The sequence below is a fragment of the Microcebus murinus genome, chromosome 6 (assembly GCF_040939455.1).
Source record: "Microcebus murinus isolate Inina chromosome 6, M.murinus_Inina_mat1.0, whole genome shotgun sequence".
Classification (NCBI taxonomy): Eukaryota; Metazoa; Chordata; class Mammalia; order Primates; family Cheirogaleidae; genus Microcebus; species Microcebus murinus.
Window position 1 is genome coordinate 4,919,010 of NC_134109.1, and position 21,378 is coordinate 4,940,387.

The following is a 21,378-nucleotide window of genomic DNA, read 5'->3' on the forward strand; positions in this document are numbered from 1 at the left end:
CTGCAGAAATCAACCCTGCGCTTTCTGCGGGAGCCAAGGGGAGCCGCGGAGAAAGGCCTTATGCTGAGAACCAGAGCCAAGCCTCACCCCCTGTGCAAGGAGTTTATTTTTTGCAGATTGGCTAAAACATTTGATAGTTTAAATACAATATGTTGGGGAGAGAGAGCTGAGCAGAGAGCCTCCCTGCTTCGCGCTGCCCCTCTGCTGTGCAGCCTCACGCAGGTCCTCTCTCTCGTGCCTGGCCGGAGAGGCCCGGCCCCTGCCCTGCTTCCCAGCCTCAGCCCTGGCCCCCACACGGCCCACCCCGGGCTGCGCACAGCTCTCTCTGGGCCTCGGGGTGCCGTCCACAGAGTAAGAAGATTGGGCCCCTCTGGCCTGGTGGCCATCACCCTGCGCGTCCCAGAGGCAGGTGCCGCGCTGCGTCCGGGCCCTGCAGCCCCCGGCTCTGGCCAGGCGGAGCACGTGTGCCGGCCGGCTCGACGGGCGAGGCTTCGCTCGTGGGAGGGACCCGGGGGCTGTGTGCGGCCGCGTGGTGTTTGCAAATCACCGCTTCCATCTGTGGACGCCCCTACCTCCTCCAGCGCCTCTCCCTCACGGGAGGGAGCTCTTGCTCCCGTTGCTCGCCGTCCTTGCAGAGTAGACGTGGCCCGTTTGCAGTGCAGGTGGCACGGGGGCTGACGGGGCTGGCCCCGGACAGATGCGCAGTTTGAACCTTGGCTCTGTCAGCAAATTACTCTGCTGCGGCCCTGTACCTCGGTGCCGCCTGGGTGCCGCCCTCACCGCCACGCGGGAGTGACAGCCGTGCTCCGTGAGCCTGTCGTGTGGGAAGGTCTTGATGAATGTAGCAGCGGCAGGAGACTCTCCCGATCAGGTGTTCGCGCCCAGCTAACGGCATTCCCATCTCATTTATCTTAATATCGAGCCGAGCTAGCCCAACAAAGAACTGAGACCCTACTAAACGATGATTTACGACCTGAGGCTGCGCGCAGACCTGAATCGGAATGAGGCCCCGCGCCGGCTGCGGCTCTCTGCGGCACGGCGAAGGGGACGGGAACTGAGCCGTCACCGGCTCCCTTTACAGATGGGGAAACTGAGGCACAGAGCGACGTAGCTGCTCAGTGTCACACAGCTGTCAGGGGGCGGGGCCGGAACCCAGACGCAGGCCCTGGGGCCTGGGAGCCACACCTTCCCCCAGGGTGTCAGCTGTTGGGGGTGGGGGCGCGGGGGCTGCTGTCTGCACTCTTGCACGGCACCTCTCTGTTTTGAGCCAGTCTCCCATCCAGGGACAGAAACCTCTGGATGCTCTCAGAGCATTTAGTGCAGTTGTGGGGGTGGAGGGTAGATGTAGGTATTGTTACTACTTAAAAATACCCCAACTTGGCTTTTTGGTGGCCCGATCTGATTTCGAATCCTGGGTTAGGCACCGTTCCCCCTTTTTTCCTGTGGCGCTGCATGCGCCCGGCCTAGAGGGTCCGCCTTCTGCCCTCCGCGGCTGTGCGCAGTCATTACTGGCTCAAGAAAAGAGGCTCTTCCCTCCTTTGGGCGCTTTCTGCTGGTCTCTAACGACCCAGGACCAAGAGTCGTGAGAGGGGAGGGTCCCAAGAAGGCCTGGGCGTGTGGGATACCAGGGCCTGTGTCCCAACATGGAGCCAGCGGGCTAACTCTCCCAGCCGCCAGAAAACACTCTGGGGACACACACATTTGGTGACAAACAATGGTTCAAGTTTGGAAGACAATTCTCTTTGCTTACGGCTGAAAACCACATTTTCCCAAACCAAATTACAACGAAGGTGAACCAGAGAAATCCTACTTTTATTGAAAACTTGACTTTAGGGTATACTTTTGAAGTCATAGGGTGTTTGAAAAATTCCTAATCACAGAAAACAGCACAGCAACAGACAGAGAAAAATCTGTGAAAACCCAGAGTCAGTGACTAGAGGAATCAGGCAATCACATTACAGCCCCAAAGCTGGAAATGACTCAGGGCCAGTATGTATCTTGGTGTGTTTTGTTTTCTGTGGAGATTTTGGAGCTAATTAATTTTCAGTTGGTTCATTTCCTCTCTGCCCGGTTCCCGGAGTGACTCCTCTCAAGCAAGCCCTCACGGCCCACGTGGACCGGGACTGCCAGGTGGTGACGTATGGAGATGCGTGATGGGAAAACAGAAAGATTTCTCGCAGAGCTCAGAGAAAGATCTGGATTCTGAAGTCTTCTCTTGCACATGCTGGGAGGCAGTCGGGGACAGGGCAGAGGAGGACACCAGGGTTGCTCGTCTGTCTCCCTGTCTGCTCTGCGATCATGAGAAATGTTCTGAGGCTGGTGCCGGCTGGGGGGCGGGGGGTGGATGGCAAAGCAACAAGATAATTAGGCACAATTGAATTAACTAAAGAATAAGTGTCAGCCTTGGTTGCAATCGTCCCCATTTCATTATCCTCAACCCTGTAATGCCTTTTTTTGTTGTTGTTGTCTGTTTCATTAAATCATTTTTAAGCAGCACCAAAACCACCAAGAAGACAGTTTAAAAAAGTGAAAATAAGTGAGGAGAATGTATACATCATTAGCTCCATCTGGATAATATTGAATTGGATATTTAATTCCACTGGCCTAGTGGAATCGTTACCTTACGTATGATCCACAGCCAGCAATTACCGTGTCTGGGAGTATGTGTGTGTACGCGTGTGCACACACACACGCATGTGTGCGCACATGTGTTGTTTTGGTCTCTCTCTTGCAACTCTTGTCTCTCTTTGGTGGGCGTGGACAACCTGGGCAGAAAATATTTTCTACCAGGGGTGAAAGTCCACATCTGAGGTCACTGCCCAGTGCATTGGCCTTTCTACCAGAAGCAGGACGCTGGCATGAGACAGACGCCAGAGACATCTAACTCCAGTGTGCAGATGAGGGCTGAGGAGGGAGGGAGTAGGGGCTGAACCCCCACCCTCTTCTGCTGGCCATGCTGTGGGCCCTGGCACCCTGCTTCCGGCCCAGGGCACGGGGAGCTGTGTTCTAACTGGCACAAGCCAAGGTGTGGTCTGCTCACTGACCTCTGCTTCTGGGAGCTGTGTCCACCCAAAAGGGTGTTTACTGGCTCCTGCAAAGGTGCTGTAAGGGCTGATGGTGGCCGTGGGGGAAGCAATGGGCTTCGTTCGTGGGCCTTGACTGAGTGCTTTCTTGAGGGCCCCGGTGGGCACACAGGAGGGTTTTCAGAGATTTTAAGTCAAAGTGGAATTTCTTCCTCCCTCCCTTCCTTCCCTCTCTCCCTCTCTTTCTCTCTCTGTTCTTCCTTCCTTCCAGTTCAGTTCTGCACATTGAACACATATGAAGGTCCTCTTTGTACCAGACAGTGTGCTGGTGGTTAGGAAATACAGAATCAAATGCAAGTAGGTCCAGCCCTTTGGGTTCTGAAAGGCCACGTGATGAAGAATAAAGGCATCCATCAAAAATGGAGCTCTGTTCAGGAGCAGGCTCAGCAGACCCGACCAACCCACGTTCTTTGATAGCATTTGGTGAGCGGCCAGCTGTGAGGAATACAGAAATCGTCCCCCTAGATCTTCCTTGGAGTGTGCATTTGCCCTGACGCGGTATTACTTGGGGGGCGATCTCTGCTTCCCCTACAGGTATTAGAGCTCCTTTGGCCTTATGTATCCATAGTGATTTTAATTTTTCAATACTCGTACTTTTGTGTGTTGTTTGGTAGGATGATGGTCTCCCTTTGACATAGGATTGCCAGACTTAGCAAACAAACAAACAAATAAATAAACCCCAGGATGCTTGGATAAATTCGAATGTCAGATAAGTAATGAATAATTTTTTTTTGGTGTAAGTGGGCCCCATGAAGTGTTTGGGACACGCTCATACTACAGTTTTTGGGTTGTTACTCTGATGTTCAAAATTTTTTTTCTTTTTCTTACATTTATTTATTTTCTTCTTCTTTTATTTTCTTTTACATGGATTGATGTTACTGGACCTTCAGATGATGTTCAAATTTAACTGAGTACCCTGAGTACCCTGAACAGTCATCCTCCCCTTATCTGTGTTTGCTTTCTGTGGTTTCAGTTATCTGTGGTTTCAGTTATCTGTGGTTTTCCAAGGACTGAAAATATTAAATGGAAAATTTCAGAAACAAACAGTTCATGAGTTCTAAATTGCACACTGTTCTGAGCAGCATAAGGAAATCTCATGCCATCCTGTTCTGTCCCTCCCTGGGCATGAATTATCCCTTTATCCAGTGTATCCTTGCTGCATATACGTCAGTCACTTAGTGGCTGTCTTGGTTATCAGACTGAAAAAACATAGTGTGTGTTTATATGTGTGTGTGTGTGTGTGTGTGTGTGTGTATCGTTCAATGGTTTCCTTGGTTTCAAGCATCCACTGGGGGCCTTGGAACCTATCCCCTGCAGATAAGGAGGGAATAACCCTATATTATCTGGTAACTCTTCTCTAAGAAGACTCAGTAGACATGAATTAAAACTAAGCATATATTAAGAGATATTTAGGTATTATGCTTCAATCTTTTAACTTTTAACCCTTTGCACTCAGATGTTGAGTGTGACTCGACACAGTTAGCAAAAATTATAGAGATTAAAATTAATCTTTGAATGTATCAATAATTTGAAATATAAAAAAATCCAAATAAATAAATTTGTATGAAAAGAAACTCCAGTATTTTATTCTACTGCCATGCTTTGTAAAATCTGGGGTATTTAAAAAATTAAATCCCGAGTAGAATAAAGGAATTGAGAAAAAAAGCAAGCGAGTGCAAAGGGTTAAGAGAGAGGCTGAAATACATAATATGCAAGCTCTTTAATTTAAAAAAGAGTGCATTTGTCTGTGTCATCTACGATTTCTGTCCTCAAGTGTTTCTTAGTTCTCTTTGTAGAGATCTCTCACCCCCTCAGTTAAATGTATGCCTAAGTATTGTATTTTCTTTGTAGCTGTTGTGAATGGTATTGAGTCTGATTTGACTCTCAGTCTGACTGTTATTGGTATATAGGAATGCAACTGATTTATATACATTGATTTTGTAACCTGAGACTTTGCTGAATTTATTTATCAATTCTAAGAGTCTCTTGCTGGAGTCTTTGGAATTTTCTATATACAAGATCATATTGTCAGCAAACAATGATAGTTTGACTCCCTCTTTTCTGATTTGGATACCATTTATTTCTTTGTCTTGCCTGATTGCTCTGGCTAGAACTTCTAATACTATGTTGAATAGAAGTGGTGACAGTGGGCACCCTTGTTTTGTTCCAGATCTTAGGGCAATGCTTTCAACTTTTGCCTATTCAGCATAATGTTGGCTATAGGTTTGTCATTTATGGCTTTTATCATTTTGAGATATATTCATTCTATGCCTAGTTTTTTGAGGGTTTTTATCATGAAAGAGTGCTGAATTTTGTCAAATGCTTTTTCTGTATCTATTGATATGATCATATAATCTTTGTTTTTGCTTCTGTTTATGTGGTGAATCACATTTATTGATTTATATATATTAAGCCATCTTTGCAATCCAAGTAGGGATGAAGCCTACTTGGTCATGGTGGAAAGCATATCGTGCTCATGGTTGGGTAGAATCAACATTGTTAAAAATGTCCATATTGCCCACAGTGAATTAGAGATTCAGTGTAATCCCCATCAAAATGTCAACATCATATTTCATGGATTTAGAAAAAATAATTCTATGCTTCATTTGGAACCAGAAAAGAGTCCTCATAGCCAAAGAAACCTTGAGCAAAAAGAACAAAGAACATAGCCAAAGAAACCTTGAGCAAAAAGAACAAATCTGGAGGCATCACATTACTAGACTTTAAACTATACTACAAGGATATAATAACCCAAACAGCATGGTATTGGTACAAAGACAGAGACATAGACCAATGGAACAGAGCAGAGAAACCAGATATAAAACCACCTACCTACAGCCAACTGATCTTCAACAAAGCAGACAACAACATACCCCGAGGAAAAGAAGACCTATTCAATAAATGGTGCTGGGAAAACTGGATAGCCCCATGCAGAATGAAATAAGACCCCTATCTCTCACTGATGCCAAAAATTAATACAAGTTGGATAAAAGACTTAAATGTAAGACATGAAACCATAAAAATTCTAGAAGAAAATGTAGGAAAAACTCTTCTAGATATCAGCCTAGGCAAAAAAACTAATCACTAAGACCCCTAAAGACAATTATAGCAACAACACAAATAAAAAAATGGGACTCGAATTATAAAGCTTCTACATATCAAAGGAAACTAATCAACAGAGCAAATAGACAACCTACAGAATGGGAGAAAATATTTGCAAACTATACATCCAATAATGGGCTAATATCCAGAATCTGCAAAGAACTCAAACAAATCAGCAAGAATAAACAACCCTATTAAAAAGTTGGCAAAAGACATGAACAGAAGCTTTTCAAAAGAAGATAGACAAATTGCCAACAAACATATGAAAATGCTCAACATCACTAATCATCAGGGAAATGCAAATTAAAATCACAGTGAGATATCACTTTACCCTTGTCAGAATGGCTTTTATTTAAAAAATCCAAAAACAGGAGATAATGGCATGAATGCAGAGAGAAAGGAATGCTTATATATTGTTGTGGGACTGCAAACTAATACAACCTCTATGGAAAACCCTGTGGAGACTTCTCAAAGAACTAGAAGCAGACTTACCATTCAATGCAGCAATCCCACCACTGGGTATCTACCCAGAGAAAAAGAGGTCATTTTGCCAAAAAGATGCCTGTACTTGAATGTTTATTGCAGCATGATTCACAATTGCAAAAATGTGGAATGAACCCAAGTGCCCATCAATTCATGACTGGATTAACAAAATGTTATATATATATATACATATATATGTATATATATATATATATGTATATATATATATATATATAGTACTACTCAGCCATAAAAGGAATTAATTAATGTATTTTGCAGCAATTTAGATGGAACTGGAGATTACTATCCTAAGTGAAGTACATCAAGAATGAAAGCACAAATGCCACAAGTACTCTCTAATAATTTGGAACTAATTGATGGGCACATATGAACACAAAAACAAGTAAGAATCATTGGAAATCTGGAAGGGGGGAAGAGGAAGGAGGGGAGGGTTAAAAATCCACCTAAAAGATACAGTGAACAATATTCACTTGATGGGCACACTTATTGCCCTGACTAAAGTATTATAAAGCTATCCATGTAACAAAAACATTTGTGCCCTCTTAATATTTTGAAATAAAAAATTTGTATTGAAAAATCTGAAAACAATAGTGCAGCTGCACAGATTGCATGGTGTAGTGGAAAGGGCACAAGCTCTGCCATCAAACAGACACAGGTACCATTCTTGGCTCTAGCACACCTGCTGGCTGATGTGGTGGTCTTTGCCACTGTCCACCAAATATGTCTGGCTCTCTCTTGGCACTTGGTAAATCATGTTTATCTGCCTAGTCTCAGTTAGGTGTGGCTACTAGACTTGCCATTCCCAGTGAGATGTGAGTGCGGCTGTCATCAGTCACTCCCAGGTGGCTGCTGAAGTGCCAGAGCACTGCTGGTCATGCCCAGCCTCTGCCACAGTGACCCATGGTGACCCACAATGCTCCTGGTGTGGGCTCCCTCTTAGTCCTCTGGAAAAAGGTTGACATGACCCCAGCTCAGAGCAGAGCTCCAAGCCACCCAGGTGGCTGTGCATAGAGGGAGGGAAAATAAGTATGTGCTGTCCTAAGTTACTAAGATCGGGGATTCCTCTTATGCAGCAAGGTCGAGCTTATACTGACTGATACACAGTGTGGTTACCTTGAACAAACCTGTTACTTTCCATGGCACTTGACATTTATATTTGAAAAAAAAAAAGAATTATATAATCAATCTTTTTAAATGCATTTTTTTTGTTTTGTTTTGAAATACTATAAGACTCATAGGAAGTTGTAAAAACAGCAAGGACATTCAACATAGTTTGTGGACAGTGGTGGTTTGGTTTACCTGAGACCTAACTTTTCCTGGTAAATCAATGGATATTCCCGAAGTCAAAGTGGCTGAAAGTGTGTTCTCAGGAAGTTCATGCAGTAGGCTCGGGAGACAAGCACCTCCCGGCGTGCCCACCCAGCCTGCCACACCGCCGCGGCCATCCTGCGGTCCAACCTGTGAAGGGCAGCCCTGTTCGAGATGTGTCTGCTCTTGATTAGCTGCAAGTTGACATTTAAGGTTTCTTCTTTCCTTAGGAACCAGGCCAAAGGGTTATGTAAGTTTTCTGTCTTAGACACATTCAAAAAAACATGTTAAAACAATACAAAATGTCTACAGAAACCACATGAGCTCTAAAAAAGCAGGCAAGAGCTCTTCCATTTATAACAACACACGCTCTATGGGCCAAGATCTTTGGCTGCATCCTATGAGGAAGTTTTGTCCCGTTTCTGGAGCTTCCTGGTGGCAAGTCGTCCTGTGACATATTTTGACCAAATGGGATTTGCCGATTCTTCTCCTTTTCATAGGGGCTGTTGAGGCAGGGCTAGTCTAGCGGGGCCCAGTGAGCTCAGGAACAGCAGAGCATCTGAGAGTCGTGAAATAGTTCAGGTTCTCATTGGTGCCATGTCCACGGAGGGCCCCCTTGTCCTCACATGTTTGTTAAGCATTTGTCCATCTCTGAGCCCTCAGACTTCAGCATGAAAGGTCGGATGCTTCCCTTTCCAAGTTCCCTGCAAAGTCAGGATTCTCTGACATTTGGAAAATTCTCCCCAAACCGGGTCTCTAGCTCCGTATAAAACCTTGTCGGCAGTCGGCTGCCTGCTGATCGGAGCCGGAGCTGCCCCGGCCTCTGCTGCTCCGGAGGACCTGAGGGGAGACGCTGCCTCCCTGGGACTCTGAGTGTCTCATACGTCTGTCTCACCAGCGTTTACATCATTATTTAAGATTTTTGTTAAAGATAAGGCGAGACCTTGAACAAGTGAAAATAGAGTGAAACAGAAAGGAAGATCCTTTCTACTGGGAGTTGCTTGTTTAAAGTGACAACTTCAGTCCCTTACGGACACTGGCTTCTCTTTCGCTGAGTTTTGGTGCCTGCGTCGGATGAACTGACCGGTTCCCAGCCTCGTTCCATACTTGGGATCCCGTGGCATGCAGGCCATGGCCGGTGTCTTGGACTCATATTCATGTATTATATAATTTTTTTTTCTGGATAGGCTTATTTAATGCCATGTCTCAATTCAGAACTTGGTCTCCAAAGCTGCCAGCAGTTGTCTGTTCTGCTTTTGGATTCATTTCAAGTTGCCGAGAGCAGTGTTTTCTGAGGCTGCACGGGCTGAGGATCCCTCGCGGGTAGTGGAGAGTGAGCACTGAGCCCGTGGGGAACAGAGACAGTTTATCTCTGAGAAACCAGCCTGTATTTAATGGGATCTAGTTTATATCTGATGCACTTGGGGGCATGAGAAGAGATGAGCCGTGTGCTGTCGGGGTGTTCCTGAGAACCTCTGAACTGTGCCTTCGGTGTGCTTGCACGCGCCCTCCCCGCCTCCCGGGGGGCTTCCTGGCAGCCCTGCGTAGGGAATGCATTTCCTTCTTCTTGCTGCCCTTCTCCTCTCACGTCCACCGAGCACCTCCTATCCTCCAGGGTGGGCGGTGGGGCTGCAGACATCGACAAGCCTTGGTTCCTGCCCTCCCAAAACACACGCTGCCGTCAGAGCCAGATGGGGAACCGGTGCAGTAATAAGCGCCGGGCTGGAGGTGTGCGCCGGCTGCTCGCGGTTCGTCTGGCAGGCGTGGGATGAGAGCGGAGCAGTTACAAAGGGACCCAGCAAAACCACGGTGTGGTTCGTTTAGGGAAGCAAGGCTGACCTGTGTCGGCTTATGGAAAAGTGGCAGCAGATGAACTGGGACAGATTAGGAGAGCCTTGGGCATGGTGGCCCTCAAATACTGAACTGACGTGGATTGGACTTTATCTGGCAGGCAAAGAGGGGCAGCTTTCTGGGTCTTTTCTTCTCATTTTGTTTTGTGAGTATGGGAGTGGCACGTTTTGAGTTGGGTCTCAGGAAGAAGGCGCTGGAGTGCTGGGCTGCTGCAGGCAGAGGCTGGAGGTGGGGTGCTGGGCACAGAGGTTTATGTGGCATCAACCAAGGTGAGCAGGGAGCACCACGCTCCCCACGAGAGGAGGCTCTGCATCTAATGCCGCCTTGACTCGCTCCTCAGACGAGATGTGCTCGTTGTCCCCAGCATGGGCACCTCCGGCAATCAAATCCGCTCCGGCCTATTCTGTTTAGTGAACATCTTTAATGCACTCCAAACTCCCCGGGCTGCGTGTGCTCACATATATGTTATGTTCTATGAGAGGTAAATACATGTTTATGTTGTTTAAGCCACTGTTCTTCTGCGGTCTTGTTGGAGCAGGTGACCTCATATCCTAATTAAGCCCTCTTGTAGTCTGCGCTGCCCAGAACACTCACCCTTACCTTTCAGTTCTCTCTGGAGCATCAGTTGATCACCCTGGCCTCCTCGGGTTGTCCTGGGTGTGCCCTTTCTCTTTTCTCTACCCATCCATAGTTGGTCAAGTTGGTCGTAGGTGGTCAAGCTCAGAGGCCCAGCTCAGGCCACCTCTTTTTTTCAGTAGGAAGATGTCCATCAGTGTAATTTTGTCAGGTTACCTGACCTATCGGAGCCTGAGTTTCACCGTCTGTGTAATGTGAACAGCAATAATAGTAATGTGTTAGGCACTGGCTTAAAGGACTTGCATGTATTTAGACATTTAACCCCTATAGCATCTCTGTAGATTAGGTTTTATTACTCTCCCTCTTTTACATTTGAGGAAACTAAAGTGCAGGGAGATTAAATAGGAAGAAAATAGCTATACTGAAGTCTGGAGATCAAAAAGAAGGTGACAAATACAGAAAAAAGTATGAGATATTTGTAAAATAGTCAAAATGCCTAATAATTGTGTAATTGAAGTCTTAAAGGGGGAAGAAAGAAAGAGAGAGAATGGGGCAGAAGTAAAGTTTTGAAGTTATGACAGCTACAAACTTATCAAAAATAATGAAAGATATCAAGCCACAGATTCAAGAATTACCATGAAACCCAAGAAGATGACACTGAGTCACATAACAGTAAAATTTCTGGAAAATAATTCCAAAGAGACAAATTTTAAAGAAGGTGGAAACCTAAGAAGCATTTCCTTTGAAGAAGCAGCATCAAGCCACAAAGCTGACTTATCAACAGAGATGATGACGGCTAGAGAACAATAGAATGTTACCTACAAGATACGGAAAGAAAACAACCTAATTCTATACCAGAAAAATTGTTCTTCAAAATGAAGATGAAAACATTTTAAAACAAATATAAACTGAGAAAAATTGTTAACTAGCAACCATACACTAAGGGAAATACTAAATGATATTCTTTAGGCAGAGGGAAAATGATCCCAGATAGAAAAGCGCTGATGCAGGGAGGAATAAAAAGCAACGTAGAAGGTAAAGACGTGATTAGATCAAAATAATTGTTGACTGTGTGGAATAGGAGCAATAACAGTAATGTTCTGTGGAATTTAACATAGATAGCAAATTAAGACCCATGAAAACAATAGCCAAAAAGCATTAAGGAAGTAAAAGAGGTCAAAGTGTTCTCAGATCCTTGCATTGTCCAGAAAGTGGTAAAAGTATTACTTTTTATTAGACCTTAATTTCGAGAGTAGCTGTTGAAAGAATAGTAAAAATGAACGTGATAATATAAAAGGACATGAGATAATAAAAAAAGCACAAAATTAATCCAAAAAAAAAGAAAGGAGAAGATAGAAAATAAGAGAAAAAGAGAAAAAGAAAAAAAGAAAGAGAAAAAGAAAATAAAACAAGTGTGAACAAATCTAAACCAGAAAGTCAGACGGAAGGTTTCAATCCAAAGTCGTGCTACTGGCGAATGTCGGGGCTGGGACTGGAACCCAGCCAGTCCGAGTACGCTCCCGATTCGGTGACGAACCTCCTCGCAAAACGTGCATGGCGCTGTACAACACCTCGTCGTTATTTTCAGAATTAAATGTGGAGGTGAGCCGTCTTTGTCAATTGCGAAATGCCATACGCTTACTTATATAGTGCAAGTGTGTAAAATAATACATATTTGTGTCCCCTATAGCATCTGACATAGCTCTGAGCGCATAGTGGAAGAACTTCTGATGGAAACAACACCATCTCTCTCTCTTTTTTTATTTTCCCCAAAGGCAAATCCACATCTTGCACTTTAAAAAAAAAAAATCTGGCTTTTGCTTCTGACAATGAAGGAGCAATGTGTCTGAACTTTCTCTAGGACTGTTAACAAAAAGAAAATTGGATAAAGTACATAAAATAACTTTTTCATACATGGAACATCAGTAAGGGCAGGATTACGATCCTAGGGAGGAAGGAAATGAAGGGGACGAGCCTGATAGCAGCCCTGGCTTCCTTCCTGGAAGCAGTTTGGGGCCATGGTGTGCGGAGGGAAAGTAAACAGTAAACAGTACCTGGTGGTCTTGCTAAGACTGAAGAGGTTAAGAATTGAAGAGATTAAGAATTGAGTTGAGAGAGGGAGATACAATCTATGGGGCTGGGTAGCAGAAAAGAGGGAGTTACACAGAGAAAGACCTCCAGAAGTGGCATACGAATTTTTTGAGTCTTTGGCTGCAATATAATGCTTTTCTGTACTTGCATAAGGTTAAGCTCCGTGGCACCAGCTAAGAACAATTTCTAGGGAAAGGGCAATTACCGAGGAGCTGTCAGCGGAACAATTTTCGGATCTCACACAGGGTCAGCAATAATGTAAGACCCCATTAGTGAGAGAAGAGAGGCTTCGCTGGACACGCGGGGCATTCGATAAAGAGCCAGAGGTTCTCGCTGTAGAGCTGGGGCTGCAGTAGTCCTTGAGGGAAGGCTATTCTGCCCCTCCTCAAAATAGCTTCCGAACAAGCCTCCAAGGGAACAAAGAGATTTGCAAGTAACTTAACTGCCTGCTACTCTTAGCAGCGGTCCCCAGCCTTTCTTGGCACCAGGGACCAGACTCATGAAAGGCGATTTTTCCCATGGACTGGGGCGCGGGGTGGGGGAGGGGGGTTGGCTAGCGATGGGGAGCGGCTGCAAGGATGCAAGGACAAAGCTTTGCTCACCTGCCTGCCACTCGCCTCCTGCTGTGCGGCCACAGGCCCGGGGTGGGGGCTGCAGCTGTGCAGGGAACCGGCAGCGTCCGGCGTGTGGGAACATGACATTCACAGCGCCCAGCATGTGATGGAGATTTGCTAGCCGTGCCAGCCAGCAGGAGGATATGACCCATAAACAGCGGAAAACTCAGGCCCAGAAACGACAGGCAGAGACGATGACATTAACACAAAAGAGGCGCTGAAAATGTTTTAAATACGTGGCGTATCCTTAAGAATGGAAAAGAAAATATTAATGTAATGGGGAGGAAAAACGGAGCATCTGAAAAACCAACAACAACAACAATAACCACCAAATGTAACTTCTAGAGAAGGAGAATGCAGTATCTGAGATAAAAAAAAAAAAAAAATCTACGAGGTAGAATTACCCGTGGACCGGACGCTGTGGGAGAAAACACGCAGCAGGGCAGTGCACTTGGATCCGTGGCGACAGAAACCATCCCGAAGGCGACATGGAGAGAAAAAGGACTGAAGGAGAAACGGAGTGGCAGTGAGCTGTGGGAAATATCAGCCGGTCTGACAGGCGGATAATTAAAGTTATAGAGGGAGAGGAGTAGAGAACAGGAACATATTTGGGGTAATGATGGTTCAGAATTATCTACTTTTTTTTTTTTTTTTTTTTTTGAGACAGAGTCTCGCTTGTTGCCCAGGCTAGAGTGAGTGCCGTGGCGTCAGCCTAGCTCACAGCAACCTCAAACTCCTGGGCTCGAGCAATCCTGCTGCCTCAGCCTCCCAAGTAGCTGGGACTACAGGCATGCGCCACCATGCCCGGCTAATTTTTTTTTATATATATATTAGTTGGCCAATTAATTTCTTTCTATTTATAGTAGAGACGGGGTCTCGCTCTTGCTCAGGCTGGTTTCGAACTCCTGACCTCGAGCAATCCGCCCGCCTCAGCCTCCCAGAGTGCTAGGATTACAGGCGTGAGCCACCGCGCCCGGCCAGAATTATCTACTTTAATGAAAACTGTATACACAGGGATCAGAGAATCTTTACAAAACTCGATCGCGCTCACACACGCGGCAGCCCGGCACGGCACAGTTCAAATTGCTGAAAATCGTGTAAGAAACTATCTTAAGACCGGCCGAAGGCCAAAGCCACTTTAGGTAAGAAGGAACAAGATAACAAGACTGCACACTTTTAACTCATTTTAGGGACAATGGGATGACATCTTTAAAGTGCTGAAAGAAAGAAAAAAAGACATTGTCAACACAGAATTAATTACATATTAAAATAAATATTAGTATCTACCCCAATTGTTGAAATATGTGGTTTTTCAGATAAAAAAAAATACTTGTATGAATTTATTGTAAGCAGACTTGGATAAGAGATGTTAAAATAAGTTCTTCAAGCAGAAATGGGTAATACGAGGTAGAAACTTGGATCTCTACAAAGTAATGAAGAATGATGGAAATGGTAAATAAGTGAGAATATATCATTTTTTTGTTTTAAAGTTTATAGATAACTGACTATGTAAAACAAACAATGAATTGTGGAGTTTATAACATATGTAGCAGTAAAAATACATGATAGCAAAAGCACAAAGGACAAGGGAGTGAGAAATAAAAATATACTACTATCAGACTCTCAAGTGGTATAATGTTATTTGAAGGTGACTCTGTGAAGTTAAATTGCCTATTGCCAATCATAGAGCCACCCCCCAAAAGAATAAATCAAAGAAGTATAGTTCATAGGTCAATGACACAAATAAAATGGAATGTTGAAATACAGTTAATCAAAAGATAGCAGAAAAAGAACGAAAACCAAATGGGCTACATAGAAAATACACAGCAAGAAGGTGATGTCATTGATACATACATTAAATAGAAGTGGTCCAAACACTCTAGTTAAAAGACAGATATTATCAGACTAATTTTTTAAAAAGTTACCTATTTCTTATTTATAGGAAACTTACATTATATATAAAGACGCAGAGTGTTAAAAACAAAAGGATGGAAAAATTGTGTCATACACATATGAATCATAATAAAGCCGGACTGTGTCAGTGTCATTCAAAGCAGACTGCAGAGAAGGAAGATTATCAGGCATATGGAAAGATATTTCGTAGTGATAATAGTATTAATTAAGAATTCATAGCAATCCTAAATGTGTGCGCACTTAATAACAGGGCTTCAAAATAAATGAAGCAAAACTGGAAAGTATTGGAAAGAGAACTAGATCCACAATTATAGTTGGAGATTTCAATATTTCTCTTTCAGGAACCTATAGAAAGGGTATGTATAAAATTAACAGGGAGGGACAGAAAAACTTAAACAACATTATAAACCAACTCGACCCAATTGACATTTATGGAAAACTCTACCCTAAAACTGTTTGAGGTACACATAGAACATTCACCAAGGTAGACTGTATGCTGGGTCACAAGGCAAACATGATTAAATAAAAAAAGAAAAAAAAACATGCAGAATATGTTTTCTGACCAAAATAAGATTAAATTGGAAATTAACCACTTTGGGACCAGCATCAACTATAGTTGATAGCAACAGATGAACGTGCATAGCGACTTTAGCCGACAGCCATGATATGACTTTTCTAACTTTTCATTTATCAAAATAAAATTGTGAACATTTAAAAATAATGTAATAAAAACATATATGTATATGTTACCTATTCTGATTCACATTACAAGTAAAGCTGCCTGTAAAGTAAAACAGGCTTTCAGTGCTTTCAAGCTTTCCTCATCACACAAGAGCAAAACAGATGCGTCGTCAATGCGCAGCACACGCTACCGTGCGGGCTGTGAGTGCCGCTGCGGGCGAGGCTTTGCGGCTGGTGAGCGCCGTACCGAAGTGGTTAATAACAGAAGTAGATTTGCAGAATCTCCAAATGCCAGATTTTTAAGCACAATCTACACTTCTAAGTAACCTATTGGACAGAAAAGAAATCACAAGGCAATTCCAGAATATTTGAACTGAGTGGAAGTCTAAACACAATGTAGTATAGTGTATTATAATGCGTAAAATGCAGCCAAGGTGCTGATTGGGGGGAATTTGTCCCTTTAAATATTTATATTAGAAAAGAAGAAAGATCCTAAATCAATTACCACTTTAAGCTAGAGGAAAAATAGCAAACTGAAGACAAAGTAAGAAGGAAGAAAAAAAATTGTAAAGGTAAAGGCAGAAATAGATAAAGTAGTAATTAGAAAAAAACAATAGAGAAAATCAATGTGACCAAAACCTGATTCTTTGAAAAGATCAATACAATTGATAAACTTTTAGCTGCACTGATAAAGAAGAGAGAAGGCACAAATTACTAACTCTAGGACTGAAATCCCTTAGGAGTTCTACAGACAATAAAGAATAAGGCAATACAACAAACAGCTTCAGGACACAAATTCTACAGCTTAGATGAAACTCATGTATTTCTTGAAAGATACAAAGGACCAAAACTGGTGTAAAAAGAAATAAAGCAACTGAGTATCTCAATATCTGCTACTGAAATTAAATTTATAATAACGTACTTTTCCACTAAAAATTACAATTATGGACGAACATTTAATTAATAATTAATATCAATCCTACATAAGCCCTTTCAGAAAAATAGAGTAGGATGGAAAAACTTTATAACTCATTTTATAAAACTAGCATTAGCTCAATACCAAACCCAGATGACATCTTTATAGGAAAAGAAGACTAAAGACCAATATCCCTGATGAACTTAGAAAAAAAAATCCTTCATAAAATATTTTCAAATCAAATCTGGCACTATATTAAAAGGATAATGCACTATGAGCAAGTGGGAATAGCCCAGAGATGTAAGGTTGATTTAATATTGCAAAAAAGTTGATTAATTCACCATTCACAGAACAAAAGAAGAAAACCCCATATGATCATTTCAATAGTTTCAGAAAAAGTATTTGACAAAATACAATACCCATTCACGATAAAAACTCCTGGTAAACTAAAGTAGAAGAAAATTTCCTCAGTTTAATAAGGGACATCCCCGAGAAACCTATAGCCAATGTCATGCTTAATGGTAACAGACTGAACGCTTTCCTCTTAAAAATGAGGAACGTGGCAAAGCTGTCCGTGCTAACCACTTTCATTCAATATTTTATTGGAATTCGTAGCCAGTTTAATAAGGGCAATAAAAAATGAAAGGCATACAGATAGAAAAAAATGAAATAACCATCTTTATTCAAAGATGACAGATCGAAGAAAATCCTAAGGAGTCTAATTTAAAAAGCTGCTATAACTAGTAGGTGAGTTTAGCAGGATTTTAGGATACCTATAACATTTCTATAAACGAACAACTATTTATAATAGCACAAGAAAAAATTGGAATGATTAGGGAAAATTCAACAAAATATGCAAGGGCACTAAAAATAATATACTTCAGAGTGAAATCAAAGACATAAATAAATAAAAATATATACCGTGTTTGTGCGCTGGAAGACTCGATAATGTTAAGATGTCCATTATCATCAAATTAATTTATAAATTCAATGAAATGACAATGAATCCCCTAATGTGTTTGTTTTGGGGTAAAAATTGATAAGCTGATTCTAAAACTTATATGGAGATACAGAGGACCTAAACTGGTCAAAGTTATTTTGAGTAAGAATAGCAATGTTGGAAGACTTCAACTTCCTGATTTCAAAATTTCCTATAAAGCTACAGAAATCAGGATTGTGTAGTATTGGCACAAAGATAGACATATGGAGGCATGGAACAGAATAAAGCTTCTAGAAACAGACCAGGCATTTGTGGTAAATTGAGTTTTGATAAAAATAGATTCAATGGGGAGGTTCAAAGTTCAACAACTACTGCTGAGGCTAGAAAGCGATTTAGAAAAAATATAAAACTTGATGTGTATGCCACATAAAAACAGTTACCTTCAAGTGGACCATAGAGTGATATCTAAAATCTGGAAGAATAAGACGCCTGGAAGAAAATATTGAAAAAAATCTTGTGACCTTGGAGTAGGCAAAGATTTCTTTGGTAAGATACAGACATACTAATAGTAAAAAGAAAATTAATTTGAAATTCATAAAAATCATAAGCTTGCTCTTCAAGTTTATGGTAGAACACACCATTAAGAAAATGACAAGACAAGAGAAAGAACAGAAGAAAATACTCATCACACATATCTTTAAAAATCTTTTGTCTTGAATGTATAAAGAACTTTTAAAACTCAGTACTGTGGTGCCAAAGATCCCATTAATATTGGAAAAAATTTTCTGGAGACTTAAAATGGGCTGACATCAAACTGTGCTCCACAAATATGTATAATTATTATGTGTCAATTATAAATAAAAAAGTAATTAAATGCATGTTCCAAAACCAATTATACCTTTGATCCCCAAAGCGGATAAAAATATTTCTTTTGATACTTCTGCTCCCACACAAGGTAGAGTCTCAGAGACTGGATTTATCCTCCTGCCTGAAACAACTAAAAAAATTTTTTTTATGAAAAATCAAGCAAGGAGATGGCACAACAGTTTCAAGGCCCTGGACATTGGGCAGCAAAGGGCATAGGTCCCTAAGAAAAATGGGAGGTGATCGAGTGAGCCCTAGGGCCTCGCTGAATTACTTACTGGTTCTGCAGAGTTCCAGGCTACGGCACAAAGAAGGGGAGCCCAGGTGGGGCCAGACTGCTTGCCAAGTTGAGGACAGGAGGTGAGGGCCCAAGGACTCCCAGGTGGCTGGACTTTGCAGGGCCAAACACTGGGGAGGTGGGAACTACACAGAATGAACTTCAGAGAATTACAGAAGTTTCTTCTTCAGGATTAAGCAGAACACTGATCAGCCAGCACAGATGAGGAAATCACCTGAAGTTGGGGGGAAAATAATCCAAAGGCCCTTGTACAGGGCCAGGGATAACGCCCGTCTGGAAAACTCATCACTCATGGGCATTGGTTTGATTCTCAGGAAAGCCTTTCCCCAGGAGTGGGGAGTAATTTGATGTAGACTGAGCACTGTTCCAGACCCACCTAGTAAATCTTAAAAACAAGACCTGAAAGGATCAACTGTTTCCAAGTTAACTTAATGTCAACCTCAAGTTATGCCAAGAAAGCTCAAGAATATTTATAGGAACAAATAAAAATACCCCAACACCCCCCAAGGTCAAATTCACACTGTCTGGCCTTCAGTCACGGATTTCCAGAACACACCAAGAAGCAGGAAAATATGACCCAGCATGAGAAGAATAATCAATCCATCAATCAAAATGGACCCAGAATTGGCACAGGTGTCAGATTTGGCAGACAAGAACATTAACATGGTTATTATAACTGCATTTTACGTGTTAAAAAAGCTAAGTAGAGACATGGAAGATATATAAATGACCGAAATTAAACTTCTGGAGATGAAAACTACAATGTATGAGATGAAAAATACACTGGATTGGATTAACAGGAGATTAGACATCACAGAAGAAAAGATTAAATAACTTAAAGACATAGCAATAAGAACTGTCCACAATGAAACACAGAGGAAAAAAAAAAAGAATAAAAATAAAAGTGCCCAACAGAGCGTCTGTAATCTATGGGAAAACTTCCAGTGGCCTCATATAAATACAACTGGAAGACTTGAAAATGGGAGCAGAGGGGAGCTAGGAAAGACATTTCACAAAATAATGGTCCCGAATTTTCCAATTTCTGTGAAAACTGTCAACCTACAGTAGATCCAAGAAGCTCAATAAACCTCAAGGACAACAAGTGTGATAAAAACTACATCAAGATATATCATAATCAAGTTGACCAAAACCAATAAAAAGAAAGTAGTATAAAGGGCCGGAGGAAAAAAGATGTGGAATGTATAGAGGAACAGAGATAAAGGTGACAGCGTATTTCTTATTGGAGACAGTGTAAGAAGACAGAGGGGAAACATCTGTAAAGAAAACACTGAAAAGAAAAGCAAGCCAGTGGAGCAGCATCTGTAAAGAAAAGGCGCTCAGCCTACTGTTCTATGCCTGGAGAAGACATCTAGCAAATGTGAAGGGGAAATAAAGTTGATTTCCAACACACAAAATCTAGAAGAATTTGTCATCAGTGACTGGCACTACAGGAAATGTTAAAGGAAGTCCTTTAGGGAGAATGAAAGTGATGCCAGATGGAAATACGGCTCAACTGAAAGGAATAGCGAACACCAGAAATAGCAACTCCGCGGCTAAATATAGAAAATATCTTCTTATTATTTCAGTCTCCTTAAAAGATAGCTGGCTCCTTGAACGAAAGTTGTAACAATGTATTTTGGGGTTTATGAGATATGTGTAAGTTAGATGTGTGAAACAATAGCATAACAGTTGGGAATGGAAGTGAAGTTCTTACGTGTGAAGTGGCACCACTTGGAGGTGGTGATATAATAAGGTGTGTGCTAGGTACCTTTGCGCAGCCGCGAAAATACAAAGACATGCAGCTCACAGGCCACAGTAAGGATACAATGGAATTCTTTGTGTGAGTCCCTGAAAAGACAGACCTACTGTGTAATGACCAGTCTAACGTGCCATCGTTGTCTGAGGCTGTCACCGCAAGGTGAGGAAGCAGTGGGCCGAAAATGGGTCTAAGGGAACTTTTCAGGGTGATGGAAATATTCTGCACCTGGTTACTCAAATGTGCACATTTATCCAGACTCATCTGGAGACCTGAGTCCATTTTATTGTATATAAGTGATAACTTTAGTTCCAAAGGTGGATTAAAGTATTTCTTATGTTGTCATCATTGCCATCATCACCACCATCGTCATTACCAACAATGACCACAATGCTAATCCCTTAGTAGTGGCATTTATTCAACACTCATTATACACCTGGAACTCAGCTAAGTGCTTTCTGCGTGTTGAATCTTTTCACCGCCGTGTTGTGACCACACAGGCCAGTGTCTCGGTTCATCTGTGCTGCTGTAACAGAAATTTATTTCTCACGGTTCTAGAGGCTGGGAAGTCCAAGATCAAGGCGCCGGCACCTGCGGAGGGCTGCTGTCTGCTCCCAAGACGGTGCCGTGAGCGCGAAGCCTTCCCAAGGGAGGATGCCGCGTCCAGCCCTTGGCCAGCGGCATGAGTCCGTCATGGGGGCAGAGGCCCCAGGACCTAAACACCTCCCGGAAGGCCCCACCTCTGAACACTGCTGCACTGGGAATTGCGTTTCCAAGACGTGACTTTTATTTAGGGCCACACTCACACCATAGCAGCCATGTACTTTTATTATCCCCAATTTATTCATGAGGAGGAAACTCAGAGAATTTGAAGGCGGGG

The 21,378-nt window shown here is 42.6% G+C and overlaps 1 protein-coding gene across 1 annotated transcript in view; it reads left to right on the plus strand.

The window, feature by feature from the left end:
• LOC105861111 (uncharacterized) overlaps positions 1-21,378 on the plus strand; it is a 109,489-nt gene that overhangs the window by 55,127 nt on the left and 32,984 nt on the right. The window lies entirely within an intron of this gene.